Consider the following 22,809-nt stretch of genomic DNA (forward strand, 5'->3'; position numbering starts at 1 on the left):
AGACATCTTGAAGCTTTGTTCATTTTAAAATTATTTTTTCCTTATTTTTGTCTCACTGGATTATTTCAAAAGACCCAACCTCGACTTTTGAGATTCTGTATTCTGCTTGGTCCAATCTATTATTGAATCTTTTGTATGTATTTTGCATTTTCTTCAATAAATGTTTTAGTTTCAGAATTTCTTTCTGCCTTTCAAAAAGATATCTGTTGACTTGGTAAATTTCTCATTCATATTCTGAGTTGACTTTCTAGTTTCTTTGCACTGGTTTTCAGATTATCTTGCATCTCATTGAGTTTCTTTAATATCAATATTTTGAATTCTTTATCTGGCATTCTGGGGAATTCTCTTTGATTGAGATCTATTGCTGGGCAATTCTTATTGCCCTTTGGTGGTGTCATAGTTCCCTGCTTCCCTGCTTTTTGTGCTTCCTGTGTCCTTCTGTTGATATCTACTCATCTAGTATAGCAGTTACTTGTTTCAGTTTTTTTGAAGTTGCTTTTGTGGGAGAGATTTTTTTCCTAGAAATGTATGTGCATTGATTGAGTAAACTACTTTGACTTTGATTTTGGTTGCCAATGGTACTGTGATCTTTGTATGACTTCCTTGGTGATACACAGTGTCAGTGGTATCTGTGATTTCCTTGGTGACTTAGGGTATAGTTAGTTATTAGTTGAGGTTGTGGTGAAGTTTTGCTGGGGACTTAGACACCAAATGAGCCAGTCTTCAGGCCCAAGTGGTAGCAGCCATGGAATGAATGTGCTGTTTTTAGGTGCTGGCTCTGGTGTTAGTGGACCCTGGAGCACTGATTCTTGGGCCTCTAGGTGGCTTGCTTAGAAGCTAGTAGTAGGAGTGGTGGGCCAGGTGTGTAGGCAGGTTCTCAGGCCCCTGGGAAGCTGGTGTCACGTGGGTGATGGCAGTAGCAGTGGTGGAGCAACCCACTGGGACCCAAGCAGTTTGAGTAGGTATTGCCAGAAGCTGCAATGGGTTGGGTCAGTGGGATGAGCCAGTTGTCCATCCCACAGATGCCTGTAGAAGGGTAGTGGGTATTGTCCTAAGTGTGCTTAAGGGAGCTTTGTCTCCTCTGTCTCTTCCCTGGCTGGGTGGCAGCTGCAGCCACATCACCTCAACTTGGTCTGAGGGTGGGGCATAGCCCAGTGTTAAACTCTAAAAATGGTGCTAGCCATGGGCTTGTGGCAAGAAAATATGAGGGCTTGCTAAGGCAAGCAGTGTGGGCAAGAAGCTATTCAAGTCTGAGTTTCACAGCAGCCCATAGCAGAGTGGTAGACATTGTCCTGAGTATGCATAGGGGAATCTGGTTTTCCTGTCCTTCCTTGGCCAGGTGATGGCTGCAGCTACATTAACCCAAGCTTAGCCCAAAAGTGGGACACAGCCCAGCATTAATGTTGGGACCAGGGAGGATGGTCTCCATCCCAGGCAAGCAGTGTGGGCCAGAAGCTGTGGGGAGTGCAGTCTACTCACATCTCAGTTTCCTTGCAGCCCATTGCAGGGCAGTGAGTATGGTCCTGGATGTGCACAAAATAGCCTGGGTTCCCTGTCTCTCCTTGGCTGGGCAGCAGCTGCCACCATGTTAGCCTGAACTCAAATCAAGGGTTGGGCATAGCCCAGTGTTAAACTCTCAAAGTGGCACCTTGGGCTTACCAGAGAGGGCTGGGTCCCTCTTAGGAAAGTCTCATGGGCAAGAAGTGTGGGAGATAATACATAGTTTTGGAATGTCTCCAAATGTGAAGTTCTAAGTAGCCACTTGTAAGTGACCGAAGGAATAAGTCCTGCAGGAGTTCACAGGGTAGTTGGGGGAACCAGAAATGAATGCAGACTCTGACGGCAATATTAATAGAACTGAGTAAATATCTATTGGAATGAATAGACAATTAGCTAGAATGCTTTTATCTACAATAACTTTGGATCAATGGGGATTCATTATCTATAACTCCCAGGCTCTTCACTCTGAACATGGACAAAGACACCTGGATCATTGAGATCCTCAGTTAAACAGCAAATAGCTGAGTACACAGTCACCAGAAATCCTAAGATCTTACTTGAATGGTCATTGTATTGGCTTAGTTCTTACAACCTCAATGATTGGTCCTTCTTTAATAACTGAGACTCTGGCTTGGGTGCCCCTTCTCTTATTTTCCATGATACCCTTTGACTGAAGAGAGTTGACACAGCAGAAGAGGGAAGGACAGGAGAAACGGTGTCCCTAGAGGGTCCTTAAGCCTGGTCATTTCCTTAGACTTCATTAAGAGTTGAACGTGTGATGAGAATTTCCCCTTTCTGAAGGTTCAGGCTGCTGGGAAAGAATGTGTGTATAGGGGTGGTGGGGGGGGAGATGGGTGGGGTGATGGACTGGAGCACACTGCTTTCTGCTTTATTCACGGAGGGAAAACCACACAGACCTACCCCAACATTCTTTAAGCCTCCTCACCACTGGAAAACACCATCTCTACTCAGGGCACCAGCCAGTCTGATCTTGAATGTTTTATATACATAGTATACACATCAATAAACAGCCGGTGTCCACCATTGTTAACTATACCGGACCTGCTTGGGAATAAGAAACCCTTATTATCCCATGCAGCATTTCCAAGCATATGGTCATCGATGCTTGCTCCGAGCTTGTTCAATAAATTTTAGAACAAATTCTTTTTTTCCTATGCTGGCTTAGAATTCAAATAATTTCTGTTGAAGTGTGATCTAAACCTCAGTCCCAGAAGCCTTCCTATGCAGTCTCCTTTTCTTTATATAGTAACTGTGATTTTCAATGTATGGATTTGTTTGATTCCTGTGATCCCAATTATTCCTCAGTTTATGTATCTAACCTGGTATCTGTAGAATTCATGTCCAACTTCCTTTAAAATCTCTTAGCAACTAGTAGAAAGATGAAGCCCAACAAAACACACACACACACACACACACACACAAACACACACACACACATACACACACACAATGCTTGTCCATTGAGTAGCTGAGTGGATTTAGCTGTTACTCAAAGGGGAGAAATATGTAACTTCAGGTCATTTTTCAGGCTAAGAATTAGACTTCCTGAGTTCTGGGTAGTGTTAGGGTTTGTTTCAGATTCCTTGAATCAGAGCCCTGAGTCTGCACACCAGCCCCATGGCAGTTACATTACTGGAATCTTGATCTCCTTCCAAGAAAGCTCAAAAATTACATGAAAAGGTTGAGTGAGCTGACCTGAAAAAAATTAGATGAAAGAAATAGTGTTTTTCATCATAGTATGTTGCTGTTTAACTATCAAGGATGTCTAGGTTTCTAGTCATTAAATGCTCAGTGACCTTCAGAAGTGTGCTTTCCTCCCCCTAGAAGACAGTAATACTATGGTTGCTGAAGTCAGAATACACAGGTATTTACTTGCCATGTAATCAGCATAATTGCAGAGGATCGTTCTGTGTATAACTTGGAAAGTATTTTTTTAACCTCTGGAAGCTCTGCTATCTAATTACTGATTTTCTGTTTCACGTACCACTTCCCTCTACACATAAATCTGTGATGATGTTTTTAACAAATAAGATCCACTAAAATTCTAGATGATTTGCAAGCATCCCAATTTCAGTTAACCTTTTCTTTAACAGACTAGTTTAGGTTTTCAACCCAGTAGCTAAACATACGGTATTTATCTTTAGTTTAACAAAAATTCTAACAAATCCACTTACTAATGATTAGCTGGGTTCTCCATTGCTTACTAAACTATAATGCTGTTGAAAGACAACTTTTCACTCCTGCCTGGGTGTGTCACACTTGAAGTTCTTGAAAAGCTCTTGAGGTACTTTCTTCCCTTTCTTCCTTTCTTATTTAATTAAATTATTTGTGTAGTGTGTCAGGTTCAGCTGCTGGAGGTTTTATGGGAAAAGTCACTTGCAGGCTGTAATGTGTTGTAGGTTAAAGCTTAGACATTCTTTTCAAAATTAGCGAATTTAGCATTACTTTCTTTGGACCTCCCCTGGGCACCAGTCTACTTTCTTTGAAGGGAAATCATCAAAGTTTCACTTGGCTTTTTCATACCTCCCACTCTCCTCCATCTAACCTCCAAAGACTCCAAGGTCATGATCACTTAGGGGCCTCTTGCCGGCAGGAACGTGGACCTGTGGGTGGAGGAACCTCTCATTCAAAGAAACAGGCAGACTTTACTGCTGCTGCTGATCAATATACCATGAAGGGATGGATAAAGAAAGAGGGGCAGTCATTGATGTTGTAAGAACTAAGCCAATACAATGACCATTCAAGTAAGATCTTAGGATATCTGGTGACTGTGTACTCAGCTATGTGCTGTTTAACTGAGGATCTCAGTGATCCAGTTGTCTTTATCCACATTCAGAGCGAAGAGCCTGGGGGTTATAGATAATGAATCCCCATTGATCCAAAGTTATTGTGGCTAGAAGCATTCTAGCGAATTGCCTATTCATTCCAATAGAAATTTACTCAGTTCTGTTAATGCCCAGGAAGAGAGAACTGAGGAAGCCAGGAGCAGCATCAAGGTGATGGGAAAGGCAAACCTCCTATCAGGGATGGAGGAGACCAGACACATTTCAGGCCTACCACAGAGGGGCAGTGGCGCAAACGCCCAGCCACAGTGTCATGCTAGGCCTGGGGTATCTCCAGGTATCCTGGTCTGGCTTATTGGATCTGTCTTCCTTCTTTGGGCAAATACAGTCTAGTCCCACTGAAGAAAAGCTTGCTGCATGTTTTCTCCCCAGGCTTCGGAATGCTACCAAAACTGGAAAAGAAAATTCCATAAATCTCTGCTCATCCAGATCTTTCTTGTTCTGAAAAGAAACCCAGCACGAGTTCCACAGCTCCTGCAGCCCACACCGCATTCTCCCTGTGAGCCCTACAGATTCAGGCCTGAACCATGACATTCAGCCGTTAATCATCCTCTGACATTAACCATTTTCCCAAGAGGGAGTGTGGAACCGAGAAATCCTGGGGCACACGGGGGCCTGACAGCTGTGTCCGGGGCCAGCTCTGCTCCTGAACACCATTATGCTTATGCTGTCTCGGTTTCCTTATCTGCATCATTAGAAACACAGGCTCGGTATCTGTAAGTTGACTTGTTGCTGTAAGACTTCAAGATTTTTATTTTTTTGAGACAAGGTCTCACTGTCACCCAAGCTGGAGCACAGTGGCGTGATCTTGGCTCACTGCAACCTTTGCCTCCCAGGTTCAAGCGATTCTTCTGCCTCACCCTCTCAAGAAGCTGGAATTACAGAAACCTGCCACCATGCCTGGCTAATTTTTGTATATTGAGTGGAGATGGGGTTTTTCCATGTTAGCCAGGCTGGTCTCAAACTCCTGACCTCAGGTGATCTGCCCACCTTGGCCTCCCAAAGTGCTGAGCCACCATGATCAGCCTCTCTTTGTTTATTCTCTGTTTCCTGCTTGCCCTCTCCCAAACCGTCAATCCAAAGAAGCAAGAACCGAAGGGCATAGAGGCCACAAGAAGATAAGGCTCTCTAGGCTACAGAACTGGAATTCGTGGTGGGGCAGAAGCCCATGTGGCCTGGCTTTCCAAAGGGCCAGAGACCCTTGATGGCTTCTAAGTATCCAATGACTGAAAGCCAAGTTCTCAGTGAGGTCTTGAAGACCTGGACAAGTATTTATTTTATTTTATTATTATTTTTTGAGATGCGGTCTCTCTATGTTGTTCAGGTGGTCCCACGTTCCTGGGCTCAAGCTATCCTCCCACCTCAGCCTCCCAAGTAGCTGGGACCACTGATGTGAGCTGTTGCACCTGAAATTTTATTTTGAGTGTTTTTATTTTAAACTTTAAGTTTTAAAAGAAAGAATGCAGCTGAATTCCACGAACATGACCATAATCAAAATTATACTGTGTTGTACTAGTGCTATGAATTTTCTCAAGTGTATAGTGTTCTTTTACTTTTACCACAGTCTCGTCAGAAGAAAACACTAGTATTAGTCATGTATTCCTATTGGGAAACTGAGGCATAAATAGATGAACAATAAAGCCATGGTTTTGAGCCCGGGTCTCCTGACAGCCAGTCCAGGGGGCTTTCCTTAAGGAGATGCTGGGAAAAACCTATTCTTAGAGGTCTGTTTTTCTCTCAAATGAGGTAGCTGCAGAGTTCAATCTGAATTCTGAGCAAATTAGTATTTGGAATGGTATCTCAGAATATCCCAGGGAGGAGGTTAAATCATTTTGTCCCTAACTTAACATCTGACTTTCAAACCCAAAGCCTTACTTTTTCCTTAAAAACCTGCCTGTCATTTGCCCGCAGGAGGGAAGCAGGGAGGGCGGTGATCAAGCCTAACTCTCTGCATTTACAGCCACGTTACACTCTGATATCAATCTTGTAGCTGGAAAGGTCTATGTAAGAAACAGCCACGGCCAAATTCTCTATTTTTTGGCAACCCTGACTCCATTCATCTTGATGGCCGACAGACAAATCAGTTTTATTCTAAATCAAAATGATGGGTGTCCTGGCAGTTCCTGCCCAGGCCAAGGAGAACTTAGGATGGGAGGGTGCAGAGGGCTCCCCTCGCCCTTAACTCTCCTCTTCAGGTGTCTTCTTTAGCCAGGTGAGATCAGGCTAAAATTAGACTCTAACAGGGAGGAAGAGGACAAGATTCCAGAAAACCCAGACCTGAGCAGAGTTTGTGATTCACAAGAGGAGGGCCTTCACCCTGGGGAGCAGCGTACTGAGAGTGAGGCCCTCTCTCTCCCCCTCCCCAGACCCCACTCACCTAGTCTTCACGGCCAAAGATCCTCACCGGAAGAGATGATAGCATTTATTACACCTTAGTGTGTAATAACTTAGTCTCAGTGAAGAGGAGCTTAATCTCAGTTCCTCTTCATAATTACTCTTAAAGTACATTTGCCTCTTTCACAGAAGAGAGAGCCTAGGTCTCAGAAACCTGAAGTAATCTGCCCTGGTTAGTAGGTGGCAGGGTTCGTATTTGAACCTGTGTTATTACAAAGCCCATATTCTTCTCCACTCGTCCATCCCCTGGTTCCCCAAAGCCTTCCTGTGAGAAAATAACAATGAGAGATTGTTTTTTTAAATACCAAATCACATCTTTTTCAATGTGGAGATTATGGTCTTAGTTTTTTGATGTGAAAATGTCTATTCTTTGCCCCAAATCATGGTGATGGTAGATAAGTCACCTTCTCCTCCTCTTCCTTTTTCTTCACTTGACCAATGGTGAAAAGAAGCTGACAGTCCTATTTTGGTTCCATGTTTCCATTAAATTTTTTTTCTTGGTTCATAAATCCAAAAGTCTGGGTCCCCTGCTTTACACAGAGCAACTCATCAGAGTGTTAAGAACAGCAGAGCTGGGACCCAGGGCCTCAGCCGTGTCCTAGGTAACATGCTGTTAATTCGATTTAGGATTTACTATCTGACATTGTACAATTGGTTCAAGTTTGGTGATAAACTTAAGTATGGCTACCAAGGACTTCTTAGTCAAAGGCCATCTCTTCTGTAAGCTGAAGCTTCTTTTTCTTTTAAGATTTCCACTTTCCTTCCTGGCTGGGTCCATATGTCTGGGTTCTGGTTTCTTAACTCAATAGAATGTGCTAATCAGCTAATATTCTCCTGAACCCTCTTTTATTATGTTCTATACAGTTATTTTTCTAGGTTGAAGCTGGAACATATTTTTTCTATATTAAGTGTTCTCGTGATTTTTACAAATGGTATGAGATTGCTACAGGCCTTATTAAATATTACAACACCCTTAAACTTGAACAAAGCCAGTCTGGGACAGACAGTAAGTCCGCAGCCTGACAGGCAGCCCTCCCTTGCTGACTGCACATGCTGCTGTGTTAATCAGCCGTGGGACGGGGCCACTGCTGACGCCGCTCCTCTTTTGAACACCGTCACCCGTGGACTCAGGGCAGCTGCAGGCCCTCCACTCCCAGGAGCTACATCTTCAGACACAGCTCTGTGTCTGCGTCATCCCAGCTTCAGGGCCTCCAGAGTGTCTCTCAGCTCTGAGTCCTGCAATTTCCTTTATGGACGCAGTAAATCATTCTACACACCATGGAGCAGAGGAACAGTCTGAATTATTAGACCTACCTGCTTGGCTGTTTTAGAGGCAGATTCTCATATTGAGACATTTTCCTGCTTCACTCATTATTATTCTTCTTCTTTTAGTTTTTTTTTTTTTTTTTTTGTTTTTTGAGATAAAGTCTCCCTCTGTCACTCAGGCTGGAGTGCCGTGGCACGATCTTGGCTCACTGCAACCTCCGCCTCCTGGTTTCAAGCGATTCTCCTGCCTCAGCCTCCCTAAGTAGCTGGGACTACAGGTGCATGCCATACACCCAGCTAATTTTTTAGTAGAGGCAAGGTTTCGCCACGTTGGCCAGGCTGGTCTCAAACTCTTCACCTCAGGTGATCTGCCCAACTTGGCCTCCCAAAGTGTTAGGATTACAGGTGTGAGCCATGTGAAATATTTAAATAAAGCACCCATGGAGTGTTCCTTAGAAGCTGACCAGGGGATTCTGGTTCTGTTGGGCCACTAGTGTTGGTTTCACAGAGGTGGCAAGGCTCTGTCACTTTCTTTCTCCATCTCTCCTGTTCACTCTGCCCTCCGCTTTCTGACTCCATGTTCTCCACCTTCCTTTGCTCGGTGAAAAAGAATTAGTTCAATTCATTCATTCAGTCATTCCCCCATTGGTTCATTTGTTCATACCTTCATTCTGAGTGCTGCATTTAAGTGCCATGGACACTGCAGTGAGCAAGACGGGTGCTGCCTTCACAGAGGGTGTGGTCTGGGAGGTGAGACAACAGTTAAGTGGGCATTTACAATGTAGTGTGGTGCGCGCTACCCTGGGGTTGAGCACAAAGGGGCCCTGGCCAGCCTTGGCCAGGTCAGGCAGGGCTTCCAGAAGGCCTGCACTAAGCCGAAGTCTGAGTCCTCAGCACTGGGGAGGCAACCAGGCAGCTAGGCAAATGCTAGTGTCTTTGGCTCTCTGGAATCTTTGCATATGGGCTGTATGTTTTCTGTTTGGTGACTTTAAACTGGTTATCTGACCATGATAGGAAACTCGGTGGCGGATGTGACAGGTAGAGGAAATAATGGCATGCAGAAGCTGAGAGATGATGGTGCCTGATTTTGATGTAGTTAAATAAGCAAAAGTGCAAACGGTGATTTGAGTGCATGCGTGTTTCGTGTTGTGTGCGTGTGTGTGTGTGCTATTCATTTCGTTTCCCATAATTAATCCAGTTTTCATATTCTTGTGAATTAACATCACTGAACTGAGACTAGATTTTCCCCTGAACTAAAATAAGGAATTGAATTAAGAGTTTAAGAATTTAGGAAACTTTGCTTTCAAAATCAAGACCAATAATATCTCTTGCCCTTTGATTTTTCTTTTTTCTCTTGAGGGGAGCATTATTTTGATATATTTTTGCCATTCAAGTATTCATAAAAGATTTCTGGAAGTTGCTTTTTACCTTTAATGAGTTGAAGCATGATTTCCGATCAAACTTGCTTTGCAATCTCCTTTTCACTCCTTGCATCTGTTTTCATACTTAGGGAATATATGAATGCAGAGAACAGAGAAAAAAAATCTTAGAAGTGGACTAGTGCTCCATGAGTGACATCATTTATGTGTTCCTTCTTTCCACGATGTGGATTTGTTAAAATTCAAGTGAGGCAATTTTAACGCAGAATGGTATTGGGGACTTTGTTTTCCTGGCTGCTGAATCAGAAAGAAGCCATGCATGGCTACTCTGATTGTTAGTACAGGTGCAATTATTCTTAGTCAAAAGTCTCGGTTTTCCTTTATCTATAAAAGGGAGAAGAAAATGGGAATCTGTCCTCCAGATAGATTATGAAAAACAATGAAAACAGTCGTTAAAAGTTAGTGATTAAAAATCTAAACAATAAGATGACTATAAGTAACAACAATTCATTGTGTATATTCAAATAGCTAGAAGAAAGGACTTCGAATATTCCCAACACAAATTACCCTGATTTATTATCCATCGTAGACATGTATTCAAATATCACAATGTACCCCATGAATATGTACAATTATGTGTCAATTAAAAATAATAATAAAAGAAAAAAGCTCAAGCCAATCAATCAGGCGACAATCCAAACTCTAACAAAACTTCCCTGGTAACTGGAAAAAAATTGTTTTTGATCACTAGCACTGTGCATTTCCCTCATGTAAATTATACTTCAATAAAAATCAGTTATAAAAATACATATACAAAAAAAGCTTTCAAAAAGACCCACTCCTCTTTCTGGTGTCTAGAAGAGTTTAATTGAAATTCATCCTGAAATTGTAAGGGAAATTGTTAAACAAATGAATTAGCTGCCTAACTAAAGCCTGCCACGATCTAGTGATCTTTTATCATATTACTCTGTTTTATTTTCCTGATAGTATTTATCATTATCAAATTATCTTGCTTATTTGTTTCTTTATTATCTTTCTCCTCTAGAATGTTAGCTTCTTGAGGTCAGAGACTTCATCTTGGTCATGTCTAAATCTTCCTCTTCTAGCATGGAGCTTGGCACATGGCAGGGCTTTCATAGGCATATGTCAAATAAATCAATGAATGAATATTTCTATCAGCAACTTTCTTAGGTTTATATATATATATATACATGTTTGCTGTTATACAATCAAGATTGCTTAAGTAATTCAGATTCGGGGGCTGAAAAAAAATTGAATTGTCATAGGCTTAAGGATCAGGAGCCCAGAGCCCAGTAACATTTGTGTATAAACTTTGGTTAGATGTTGGATTGCACTTACTGTCAGTTTGTCATGTGAAAACGCAACGTTAGTTTTTATGACATACTAATAGCTCCTGAGAGTTGTAATTAAATAGAAGCAATTTTTGTGAGATATCAATATTAGGTCTGGAAATAACAGATGAATGAATAAAGAAAACAGAAGACAGTAAACAGGGAGTTTGACACAACGTAGGCTGTTACATTTATGGAAATGGAAGTAAGTGACATTTGAGGGATTAAAAAAATCTTTCACAAGTATTTTTTTTTTATACGCACAAGTGGATTTGGCTTACTGAAACCCTGATCACATTATAGAATAATACTTTAACTCAATCATAGGGGAAGGGCAAGTTTTTTCATCATGCATACGTAGTGGAACTGAAAACTGTTTTAGCAACGTGCTCTTATGTGATATTAGGCCACTTTCTTTGGAAAAATTCAAAGTGCTTTTCAACAAAATTACTCCTCACGTTCCAAGGAGGAGATGGTGACATCGTATAATTCAAAAAATGAGAAACCAAGACCCAGGAGAGCCTCTCTCAAAATCAGGATGGGGTTCCGGAGAATCTGCTAGAATACAATATGAGCCTTATAATTCTCAGCTACCCCCATAGATTTTCTCAGTTGTTTGATCCAGTTGCTTTCCAAGTGGCAAAGAACCTATTTGATCAACATACCTTTTTGATTCATCAAGGTAAACTCTAAATTTTGCTTCACATGCGCTGAATGGAATCAACCAAGAAACACTTGGGAAGCCTGAAATCATAATTGAGAATCAGATCTTCCCGTCACTGAGGGAAATGACTGTGATGAACACCTAACAGTATGGCAGTCAGAGAATGAGATGGAATGAATGGAGGCACTGAAGCAACAGAGATGACACAAAGCAGGTCAAGACCTGAGAACGTGCTGTTCAAGTGGTGGCTGCAGCTTGTTCTCCCTCAGCCTGCGCTCCCTGGGGCAACGCAGACCCAAGGTGAGCTGAAATTGTACCCACAGTTCTTGTTGAGCAAGAAAGGGTTTTCCCAGTAGAATTCCACAACTGAGTTGGAAAATAAAGATTAAGATACAAGCATGTGCCTCGGGACAGAGAAGGTGACTTCTATAATGTGGAGAGAATGGAGCTATGCTGCACAAAGTGGAAAGGGAACGTTGTCACCATTAAATAAATGTAGGCAGAACAGACTCAAAGGGCTCTGAAGGGTGAAGCCCACTGAAGTTCTGTATAATTCACTATGGAAGGGAGACTCGAATCATAGCTGACTTAGTTGAACTTACATAGGTGAATCGATAATTTGCCTGAGAGATCCAATGTTGGGTTTAAATGATCTAAGTGATCTTGCCCTAAAGTCAAGCTCTGTCCAAGAGCCCCAGTAATTGAGGCAGTGGAACAGCTCTAGGCCAAACCGATTGGGTCAGCTCTATCCACGCCTTTGTAAGTGGTTTTAACCATTTCACAAGAGTCAGGCATGATGTGAGGTTAAGGGAGCTTTCCTGGGAGAGGATGCTGGGGAGTAGGACGGCTCATCCATAAGCTAAGGGTCTGGCTTGAGCATTTGTGGTTCAAATGCATGCATTGCAAGGTATGGTTTGCCTTGTGTCAATGAACCTGAGAGCAGTGAAAAGTAAAATATTAAATACGTAGCAGCTGTGAGTGTATTGTAATTTATGTGAAAGTGCTTTGAAAACTTGAATGCTGCAGTATTTAACCTTTTTCTTTGGTAACAGACCATTTTGAGAATTTGATGAAAATATAGACCCCCTTCCCAAAAGAAGTACGTACCAATATGCTTATACTTTTATGAGTTTCTATTCAAATTCAAAAAGTTCACAGATATTCTAATGTTGTAACTCCCCTGATATAAAGAGATTTATAAGTATAAAATGTTACTGAGTATTCTTTTTACATAGTAAGTGAATAGTGGTATGTAGAGTTGTATATTTAACATGATCTCAATGGTATCATATAGATAGAAAAGGATATAAGCATGTGGAAAAGACTGGAAGGATATGCACTAAAATGTAAATAGTGCTTATATTTGGGTGATGAGATTGTGGGTGATCTTAATTTTCTTCTCTAAGTCTTGTTACATTTTCTCAATTAAAAAATATTTTCACTATTTTATTGTTAACAAGAGTAGCTGTGCCTTGTGACAGATTACAGAAATTTGGGACAGAGCTTTCAAAAGCAAATCTAGGTTGGGCGTGGTGGCTCATGCCTGTAATCCCAGCACTTTGGGAGGCCGAGGCAGGTAGATCACCTGAGGTCAGGAGTTCGAGAACAGCCTGGCCAACATGGTGAACCTCCATCTCTATTTAAAATACAAAAATTAGCTGAGCAGGTGCACGTCTGTAGTCCCAGCTACTCAGGAGGCTGAGGCAGGAGAATCGGTTGAACCCGGGAGGCAGAGGTTGCAGTGAGCCGAGATTGCGCCACTGCACTCCAGCCTGGGCAACAGACAGCAAATCTAAAAAGACCCTGTAATGGACCCTCTTTTGGGTGGCTGCTGTGTTCACAGGAAAGTAGTCTCCTTTATCCTCTGTTTCACTTACTGCAGTTTAAGTTATCCTCAGTCAACCTTGATCCAAAAATATTAAGTTATTTGACCTGGGTGGGTGGAGGTGGGTTTGGAGAGGGGAAGTCACATCCACATTACTTTTATTTTGTTATGTGTTCTAGTTTATTATGAGTTATTGTTGTTAATCTCTTATAGTTCCTAATTTATTAATATAAATTAAACTTTATCATAGGTGTGTATTTATAAAAAAACACGTAGTGTATGTGTAGGGTTTGGTACTATCCTTGGGTCCAGGTATCCACTGGGGGTCTTGGAACATATCCTCCTTCTCCACCAGGACCACGGTATTTACCAGTCTCTGAGATCTGGTGATTTATACCATGGGAACATTCCTCCCGGCCTTCTGATTGGTTCAAGGATGGAGGCCTCTGACTCTAGCTAAACCAATCATTATCTTTTCCCAAGATTTTTTCTGAACTGTAATGAGCAAGAGGCCAGCTCCTCTGTGGTGGCAAAAGCTGTGAGAGTGAGGCTTGGAAGCTTTTTATTTTTCAGTGAGGGAAAGGGAGCACATTTCCTGCTGGTTTGGATGAGAGAGAAAGAGAGGGGCGTGGGAGAGAGGGAGAAATACCTGATGGCATTTCAGTCCCTGGCTCCAGTGGCCCTTGAGCCCACTGCACCCTTGCCCAGCTTGCATTTTGCTTTTTCAATTCTTTTTCTGACTTTATAGATACCCTTCTACTCTTCCAGTAGATTTTCTTTTTGCCTGAACTCGTTAGAGTTGGATTATTTCTGGCACCCAAAACCAACAAGCACATACAATTAACAAAAGTATAAGCAGTCATATTATATAACTTGGATTATATTCACAACCCCAATTGTGGAGTACAGAAAATCACCAATATTACTTGGCACAAAAAGTGATTGACTTTGTGTGTCTGACCCTGTGCAGGACAGAGGGAGAGAAAAGAAACAGACAAATTGAAATTTTTGGTTCAGATCCTGAAATCATCTTGTTTGCTAAGGAGGCAAAACTTGTCTTCTCGGCTCTATGCAGAAACAGACAATAAGAGGATTGTTCAAACTCTAGGTTATGACCATTCAAATTACAAGTCTGTTCTCTAGTTACGAATGTGATCCTTCAGATAACAAATTTACTGAGTATAAAAGAGAAATATATGTTCTAACTCAGTGAGCTAGAAAAGAATCTCTGCATTAACTTGGCAACCTGAAGATCTCTGAGCTCTGCTAAAGAGAAAATCTCAGCAAATCTGTAGAGATTCTCTACAAGAATAATTAACTCTGCACATGCGTTTGTGCTCTTCATAGCCAATTCTATTTCAACAAATGTTTAACTATAATGAGATTAGCAATAGATACTGGGACAATATTCTAGAAATATTTGACGTAGTAGAATTTCATAATGATCTTCTTAATTAAAATATAACTTACCTAAGTGAAAAGCTCCAACTTCAAATCTGGCCCTACCTGTATCCACAATGACAGTGTGGAAGATTATATCTGCCTTTGACAAATGTGTGTTTCTACTGGGCTGAGAAATGGCCTGCCCAGGATAATGTGGCAAGCTGGTGATGATGGAACCACTTCTCTGCCTTTGGAGGCTGGTTATGGTGGCACGATCAGAAGGAAAGAGTTTTGAGGTTGGTCAGGCATGGTGGCTAACGCCTATAATCCCAGCACTTTGGGAGGCCAAGGTGGGCAGATCACCTGAGGTCAGGAGTTCAAGACCAGCCTGGCCAACATGGTGAAACGTCGTCTCTACTAAAAATACAAAAATTAGCCGGGTGTGGTGGTGGTGCCGGCAGTCCCAGCTGCTTGGGAGGGTTGCAGTAAGCCGAGATCGCACCTCTGTACCCCAGCCTGGGCGACAGGGCAAGACTCTGTCTCAAAACAACAACAACAACAACAAAACCCACAACAAACACTGAGATTCTATTTTGAAACCTCTACCCAAAATACTTATTTCATAGCTATAGCATCAAATCCCAAATGTAGAATCATCTAAAGATGCTAGACTTTAGATCAAATTACTCAAAGTCTTAGTCTAAAATGTGATAACAATATCTCTCAGCCTTCAAGAAACATGAATATAGCTTTTACTTGAATTAGAATATATAGGTTATAGTATATTGCTTTAAAAAAATTTGGTCTAAATGAGACTTAAAAAAATTTAGTCTCATTATCTTAGAGTCACTCTAGATGTAAACCTCAACATTCTTTTTTTTTTTCTTTTTGAAACAGAGCTTCACTCTTATTGCCCACGCTGGAGTGCAATGGTACTGCAACCTCCACCTCCCGGTTTCCCGGTTTCCATTGATTCTCTTGCCACAGGCTTCCAAGTAGTTGGGACTACAGGCGCACGCCACCACGCCCGGCTAATTTTTTGTATTTTTAGTATAGACGGGGTTTCACTGTGTTAGTCAGGATGGTCTCAATCTCCTGATCTTGTGATCTACCTGCCTTGGCCTCCCAAAGGCAGGGATTACAGGTGTGAGCCACTGCGCTCAGCTACTGTGGATTTTTATCTGAATTATCAAATTACTTTTCAGAAATGTACCAATTTTACTCCCATCAGCGGAGCGAGAGTAAGTATTTCATTATTCTTTCTCCTCATCTCAGGCATTCACATACCTAATTATGTTTGCCCCAAAGCATCTCCACTGGTGCCGCATTGCTTCTGTTCAAACTTCTTTGATTATTAATGAGGAAGAACACTTTTCCTGTTTCTTAGCTTTTGAAACAGCTGAGGTCTGAGAATGAATATGTCCTTTACACATTTTACTCTTTTTATTGATTTATGTAAGCTCCTTCAGAGTGGCAGTTTCAATCTTTTATCTGGCATGTCTTCTACAAATGTTTCCCCTCATTTGCTTACTTTTTAGCTGTGTTCTTTTTTATTTGAAACTCAGAGATTCTAATATTTTTTCTTTGTGATTTCTTTCATTTTGCCTATGTTTAAAGTCCATCTCCACCCCCAAAATCAAATTCATCTGATTTATTTTGACAACATAAATAAATCCTGTCAATTCACTGGAGCACAAGAGATATCTGAAGTAATAAACTCATTTTAATTTTGAATTATATTTTTTGTTTATGCTATTTTAAAAAGAGAGAAAGGAGAAGACAAGAAAGGAGGGCAGATAGAAAAGGCAAACATCAGTACTGCCAGGATCTAAGAGTGTTTGGGGGATCCAAGGCTCTGTGTAGAAGCAGAAGCCACCAGTGACTTACCTCTGCCCTGGCAGTTACTTCTGGGTTTCAGATTAGTGCTCTGACCAGTCTGGAAAATAGCTAGAGGCCTGGATTTGCTGTCAACAGCTGCAGTGCAAGTTAAAACTGAAACGGGAACCTCTCCTATCTCACCTGACCATCACAGGGGTTAAGTACCTGGAAATCCAGTGATGAAATGAAGAGGAACTTCTGAAAGAAATCACAAAGAAGTAAGTGGGGGAGAGACCGGGAAGCCTGGACTCCTGACTTTTCCTCCTCCTCCGCGCCTCCCCTTCCCTACTCAACATCCTGCCCCAAGACCTGGATATCGATTTACAAGGAGTGGGAAAAGGGGACATTTTTTAAAATTTCTACTCAACCAAGCTTTTGTCTAAATTTAACCACACTGCCGTTTTTCTCTTTACATCCTTGAAACTCAGATTTGTGCAAAAAAGGGTAGGTAGAATATAGTAAAGACCAAACCAGATAAAACGTAGGTTTTAGTCTGGTAGAGTCTTCTCATTTCAGGTTTGTGTCTGGAATTAGAGCTTTAAACATTGCCCCAAATGAACAGTAATTGTCTCTATTATGATTAATCAAACTTTCAGACCAAGAGTCCAAATGCTGCTCCCATTGGCTCACCGGGGAACACTGAAGTTATTATGTGATAAACATATTCAATGAATGATGAAATGATTTTCCATACATTGGCTATGGCAGCATAATTTAGACAAAAGAGTGCTAGATAAGCAGCCAGAAAGTCCTAGAATCAATTATACCCACTATGTGACCTCTTGAAAACCAATTTGCCTCTTTGAGCCTTAGTTTCCTAATCCATATAACTATCTACACAGAGAATAGAGATCTGCAAAGAAGTAGGGAGGGCTGGGGGAGACACACAGGGTGCTAATTAGAGGAACGAAAATGATTTCTTCATGTCACTTTCGTGTTCTGAAATGCCCAAGGCTTCCTCATTGCCCTTATAGTAAAATAAAATTGTCTTCCAAAATTTGTAGCAATCCAGCTCAATCCTATCTTGCCTCCTACAAGTAATAAAAAAAAGGCAAGGGCATGTTAGATTTGAGTATGCACCCTGGCCTTGGTATTTACTGTGCTACCATGGGCTCATTATTTAACTTTTCAGAGCCCTTATTTCCAACTATACAAATAGCGATGACAATACCTCTTTCTTGCAGATCTGCTGCAAGGGCAGAGTGCTATTTTTGCTTATGATCTGCCTTGCTGTTATCTGCAGACTCCACTGTTCTAGCTCAAATCCGACATGAAACCTTCTTCCTGAGGTCTTTACTGACCTCCCATGTAGCCCCTACATGTGCCAATAAATTTTTATAGATCAAAATAATTTAAACTGAGAGTCACCTGAATCTTTTTCTAGTGTGGCCTGCCTTGATAACAGGGCAATACCGCTTTCTTGACTCTTCCTACACCCTTGTTTTTTTGCATTATACACACTTTCTACTTATCTCTATTGTTGCAATTACAGTATTGCCTGAGCGTTATCTGTGACAGTCATCACATGGATCACCTCTTGATTATTGAACCAGAATTGTAATCATGTTGTAGTTAGATGAGAAACTCAAGAAAGATGATCTGATAAAGACTGATTTTAAAAATACAATAGTAATCTAAAAACAGCAACAAAACTAAATCAGGGCAGAAGACCTGGGCAAGATAAGAACTTATTGATCAACGGACAGTGTGTTTGTACACTGGTGAATGTACCAGGTAAATACACCAACCATGAGTTTCTTCCGGGTCATACTGGTCTAAAGCAATGAAGGAAAATCACCAAGTAGGGGAGAGAAATCAGGTTCGGAAAGACCTTGTGATACCTTGAGTAAATTGTTATGGATACAGCGCCCCCTAGTGCACTGAACAACACAGGCGCCCCAGTGTGCAGTAGCTGAGAGCTCCGGAGCTGAGCAATCTCATCATCCCCGTCCCCAGCCTAACTTGAAACACCTGCGATTTCTGTTTTGCCATTGCTTTCCTTTCCACTGCACAAGCAACTGTAGGCCAGGGAAGAAAGGGGGACAGATGTCCTTTATTTAGTTGGATTTAAGCACTGATTCTCATGGGAGTCGTGAATTAATTCGAGGTACCCAAATAATATTAAAAAGTATAAAAAAAGTTACCGTGAAAAGAGTTTCTACTTTTTCCTGAGATAGAGGAATGTAATTAGGAGAATAAGCAAAACTGAAAGATGATTCCTTGTTATTTTCTAAAAATGTTATTTGTCCCCATCTTCTTTTTATCAAAATGTTCATCATCTGATGCAAACATATTTGCTTCAAGCAGGATGCATGGACCAAAATTGAACCACAGCAGAAGGAAAGCAGCTCTTCTAACGAGAAAAAACGGAATGTAATGATTTGCGCTAAAGCCTTGTTTCTCAAAGAGTAATCTCCGGAACACTAGTTCCACAGGATATTAACGGGTCTTATGCAAATAAGGGTTTCATGGCAAATAGTTTTGAGAAATTCGGAATTCAACAAAGATAAACTAATGTTTTAAAATTCTTCAGGATGCATGCGTCCTCAGTATGCTCTGAACATCCCACCATCCTGTGTAACACAACGCCATGAACTGCAGCACTTCCAAAATCATTTAACACAATGATTTCTTTTTCATGCCTATCTCACACACTTGGTTGATGAATTATCTTTTGGCAATATGCATTGGACCAGAATTTCATTCGTTTCCAATCAAAGACGGACAACACATAGGAAAGTGTGCCGAAAGGAGAAGAAGAAAATAGTAAATCTGATACGTGCAAAACTTAAGGTGACTATAAGCAAGTTTGTGGTCAGTGTCGTAACTCTCTTCTGCATTTGGAAGATCAGTAATACGACACATTAAGTTTCAACGCGGCAGTCCAATGGGAGTAGGAAGAATCAACCATGCTGAAAACACCACCAGCCCGCAAGATTATTGCCAGGTTTCTGTCACATCACGGCAGTGCTGCTACTTCTGAGAATGAGAAATGACCCTCCAAGAAGTTTAGTACCTCCGTCCTGCCAGGTTTCCATTTTTTACTAAGACTTTTCTTTGTGCACAACCTGTACTAATACTCATGGATGTTTTAGGCTCATTATTACTATTAGTCATGGGATCACAGATACACACGGTACTTTAAAGAAGTTAGAGGAAGCCCATATTTAGTACAAGCTGTGAATTAGAGATGAATCTTGTAACTCACAGCTAGACAAACTCATCCCAAAGAATGATTGAGAAAAACAGAACTCCACAGAGTGGTTCATCTTGGATAATGGCACGGTAAACGGAAGAGTGGAAACCAGGCCAGGAGGAGGGGACTGATGGTTCTTCAAGACAGGTCCTTGCTGCATTTGCTCTATCTCATGCTAGGAGGATGTGCCTGCTCCTGGCAGCTCAGTTCACATTCAGAAGTGCTGCTGTCCACAGACTTACAGCATGTTGGACAACACCACTTGCAGACATGAAGGAGCGGGGACTTCAGGCGACCTGGAATGGTTATATGTAATTCTGTGCCCTCTTGCTGGGGATGTAGTGTTTTGGGGCCAGAACAAATCTTTCATCAGCTTAGGAAGGGTTGTGGCTCTCAGTCTTTTAGCATTTAGGGGCCAAGGGTGGGATATGGTTCATACTAGAAGCAGCTCTTGGTTTTCAGTAGGTGCTCTATTTTCTCTCTAATATTTTCCAGCTGAGTTGATTTCAGACAGATGGAGGTCAAATGATTTACTCTGATGCCCAGTGAAACAGAGCAGCTGGGACTTGAACTTGGGGACTTGACGGGTGAGCAGCTCACACCCTAGTCAGTCAACTGCTCTCCCCCCAGGTTTTCAGCGCCTCTCTGGTTGCACCTTGAAGGCAGCCTGCTGAGTCTGGCAGGGCCTGTCCCCTGGGCCATCGCTGCTCAGGGCTGGAATAAGAGGCCTGAAGAGGCCTGTGACAGGTCAAGTCTGAATGTTCTGGCAGAGAGGCGCAGGGCAGACTGCTCCACGCCTGCTCAAAGCACACAGCGTCTGGTGAAAGCCAGATTGAAGATAGCTAAATGCTCATGCCAAGATTCCAAAAGGAAAAACTTAGCTCACAATTTTCCTTTGCATGGTGATTTTTCATCCTCTCCTTTTTCTTTCTGTAAAAAGGGAATCCCGGTGTTTACAAGTTGAAATCCAAAATGCACAAGTGGTCAGTTCACAATTCTGTGACCCATGAACATCTGTGGGCCTGGGTGTTTCTTGGGAATCTGCAGTGTTCAGAGCAGTGAGCCAAGCCTGCCCTAGCAGAAGGGAATTCTCCAGTGAGTCAAACAGTTCTGCGAGTGCCCGGGGTCTGCCTCTCCTCTGGTTCTGCTTTCCTGGGACATGCCTGTGCTTGACTTCCACTAGTTTTATGAACTGCATTTTGACTATATTTTTGGAGGTGGGTCCATCTGAAACTCCTTACAGGAAGTAGGACATGAATCTTCATTTTTCCTTTAAGAGAAATAAAACTCTGAAATCTGAGATGGGCAAGCATGCCCCAAGTCTGTTTACCAAGGAACAAGAACCTCTCTGTGTCCTTTGAGCAGACAGAAAAATCAAGAATACAAGATTTATTTGGCATTTGTCTCTGAGGACTTAAGTGACTGAAAACCAATAGGGCCTCCCCTCCTTCTGTGGAAAGGTGAGTCCCATAGTCCTATGTCCCCCAGGAGAGCCCCACAGAGAGGCTGCTCCTCTGTGGCAGGTGGTAGTGGGTGTGGCTGAAAGTGCCTCATCACTTTCATTCTGGATCCTAGATGGGTAGATGGGCTTTGGCTGTATCTTTTTAAATTTTTAATTTGGTAGATGCTCAAAAGTTAAGGGAACCCTCAATGGGCAAAGTTAGCATGTGACGTATTTGTGTCTCCTCTCTGGACCTTGGTTTCCTTATCTGTAAAATGAGGGAATGGACCAGATCACTGCTCCAGAGCCCAATGCAACTCTAGGAGTCTATACTTTGAGGCTTGCTTCTCTCCTAGTCGGAGTTCAGTTCCTCTGCCCTAACTTTTCTGCTGTAATCTGGGTGTTATGGGCTGAATTGTGTGCCCCACCTCAAAAATTCAATTACTGAGGTCTTAACCAAGTATCTCAGAATGTGACCACTTTTGGACATAGGGTCTGTATTAGTCTGTTTTCACACTGCTAATAAAGACATATCCAAGACTGGGTAATTTATAAAGGAAAGAGGTTTAATTGGCTCACTGTTCAGCATGGCTGGAGAGGCCTCAGGAAACATACAATCATGGCAGAAGGGGAAGCAAACATGTCCTTCTTCACACAGGAGCAGCAAGGAGAAGTGCCAAACAAAACGGGGAAAAGACCTCATAAAACCACTGGATCTCATGAGAACTCACCATCACAAGAACAACAGCATGGGGGTAACTACCTCCCACCAGGTCCCTTTTACAACACGTGGGGATTATGGGAACTACAATTCAAGATGAGATTTGGGTGGGGACACAGTGAAACCATATCAGGGTCTTAAATGAAGTCATTAAATTAAAATGAGGTCATTAGAATGAGCCCTAATCCAATATGATTGCTGTCCTTAGAAGAGATCAAGACACAGACAGGCATGGGGGGAGACCACGGGAGGTCGCAGGGAGAAGGTACCCTCTGCAAACCCAAGAGAATGGCCTCAGGAGCAACCTACCCTGCCAGCACTTCGATCTCGGACTTCCAGCCTCCAGAACTGTGGGACAATAAATTTCTGTTGTTTAAGATAACCAGTCTGTAGTACTTTTTATGGCAGGCCTAGCAGACTAACGCCACATGATACCACAGTGAATGTGCTAGGCTGTGAAAGAAGTTCTGTGAGTTTTTCTTAACAGATTCAGATTTTTGGTTTTAGCTTAAAATAGGTTTTTCTGTGGCAAGATATTTAAAACATGATGTTTGTTTATTTTTTACAAGTTTCTTTATCATTAGATGTGAAATAAACCATTTTAGTAAAATAATTCCTTTTTATCTTTACTTGAAGGGGATTTCACAATTTTGACTCACAGGGCTATCTTTTTAAAATAGCTATGGATTATCATCCTGCCTTTTAAGAAATACTGTCATTGTCTATAAAATTCATTTAAGGCCAAATAGCTCATTAGATAAACCCGCAGATGATGGCACATGTATAAAGAACCTCAGACCACATAAGCAACCGCAGATGTGTCATGGTCCAGTTTTCGTTTAGTACTTTTGGTTCTAAAGTTCATTCAGAGCAAAACATCATTTGATTTGAGTTACAGAAGGGCAAATAAAATGACGAAGAAAGGTTACCACTTATCACTGTTTAA

This window comes from Aotus nancymaae, unplaced genomic scaffold (genome assembly GCF_030222135.1).
Source record: "Aotus nancymaae isolate 86718 unplaced genomic scaffold, 86718_ANA_hifiasm-v0.15.2.pri h1tg000040l, whole genome shotgun sequence".
NCBI classification, from domain to species: domain Eukaryota; kingdom Metazoa; phylum Chordata; class Mammalia; order Primates; family Aotidae; genus Aotus; species Aotus nancymaae.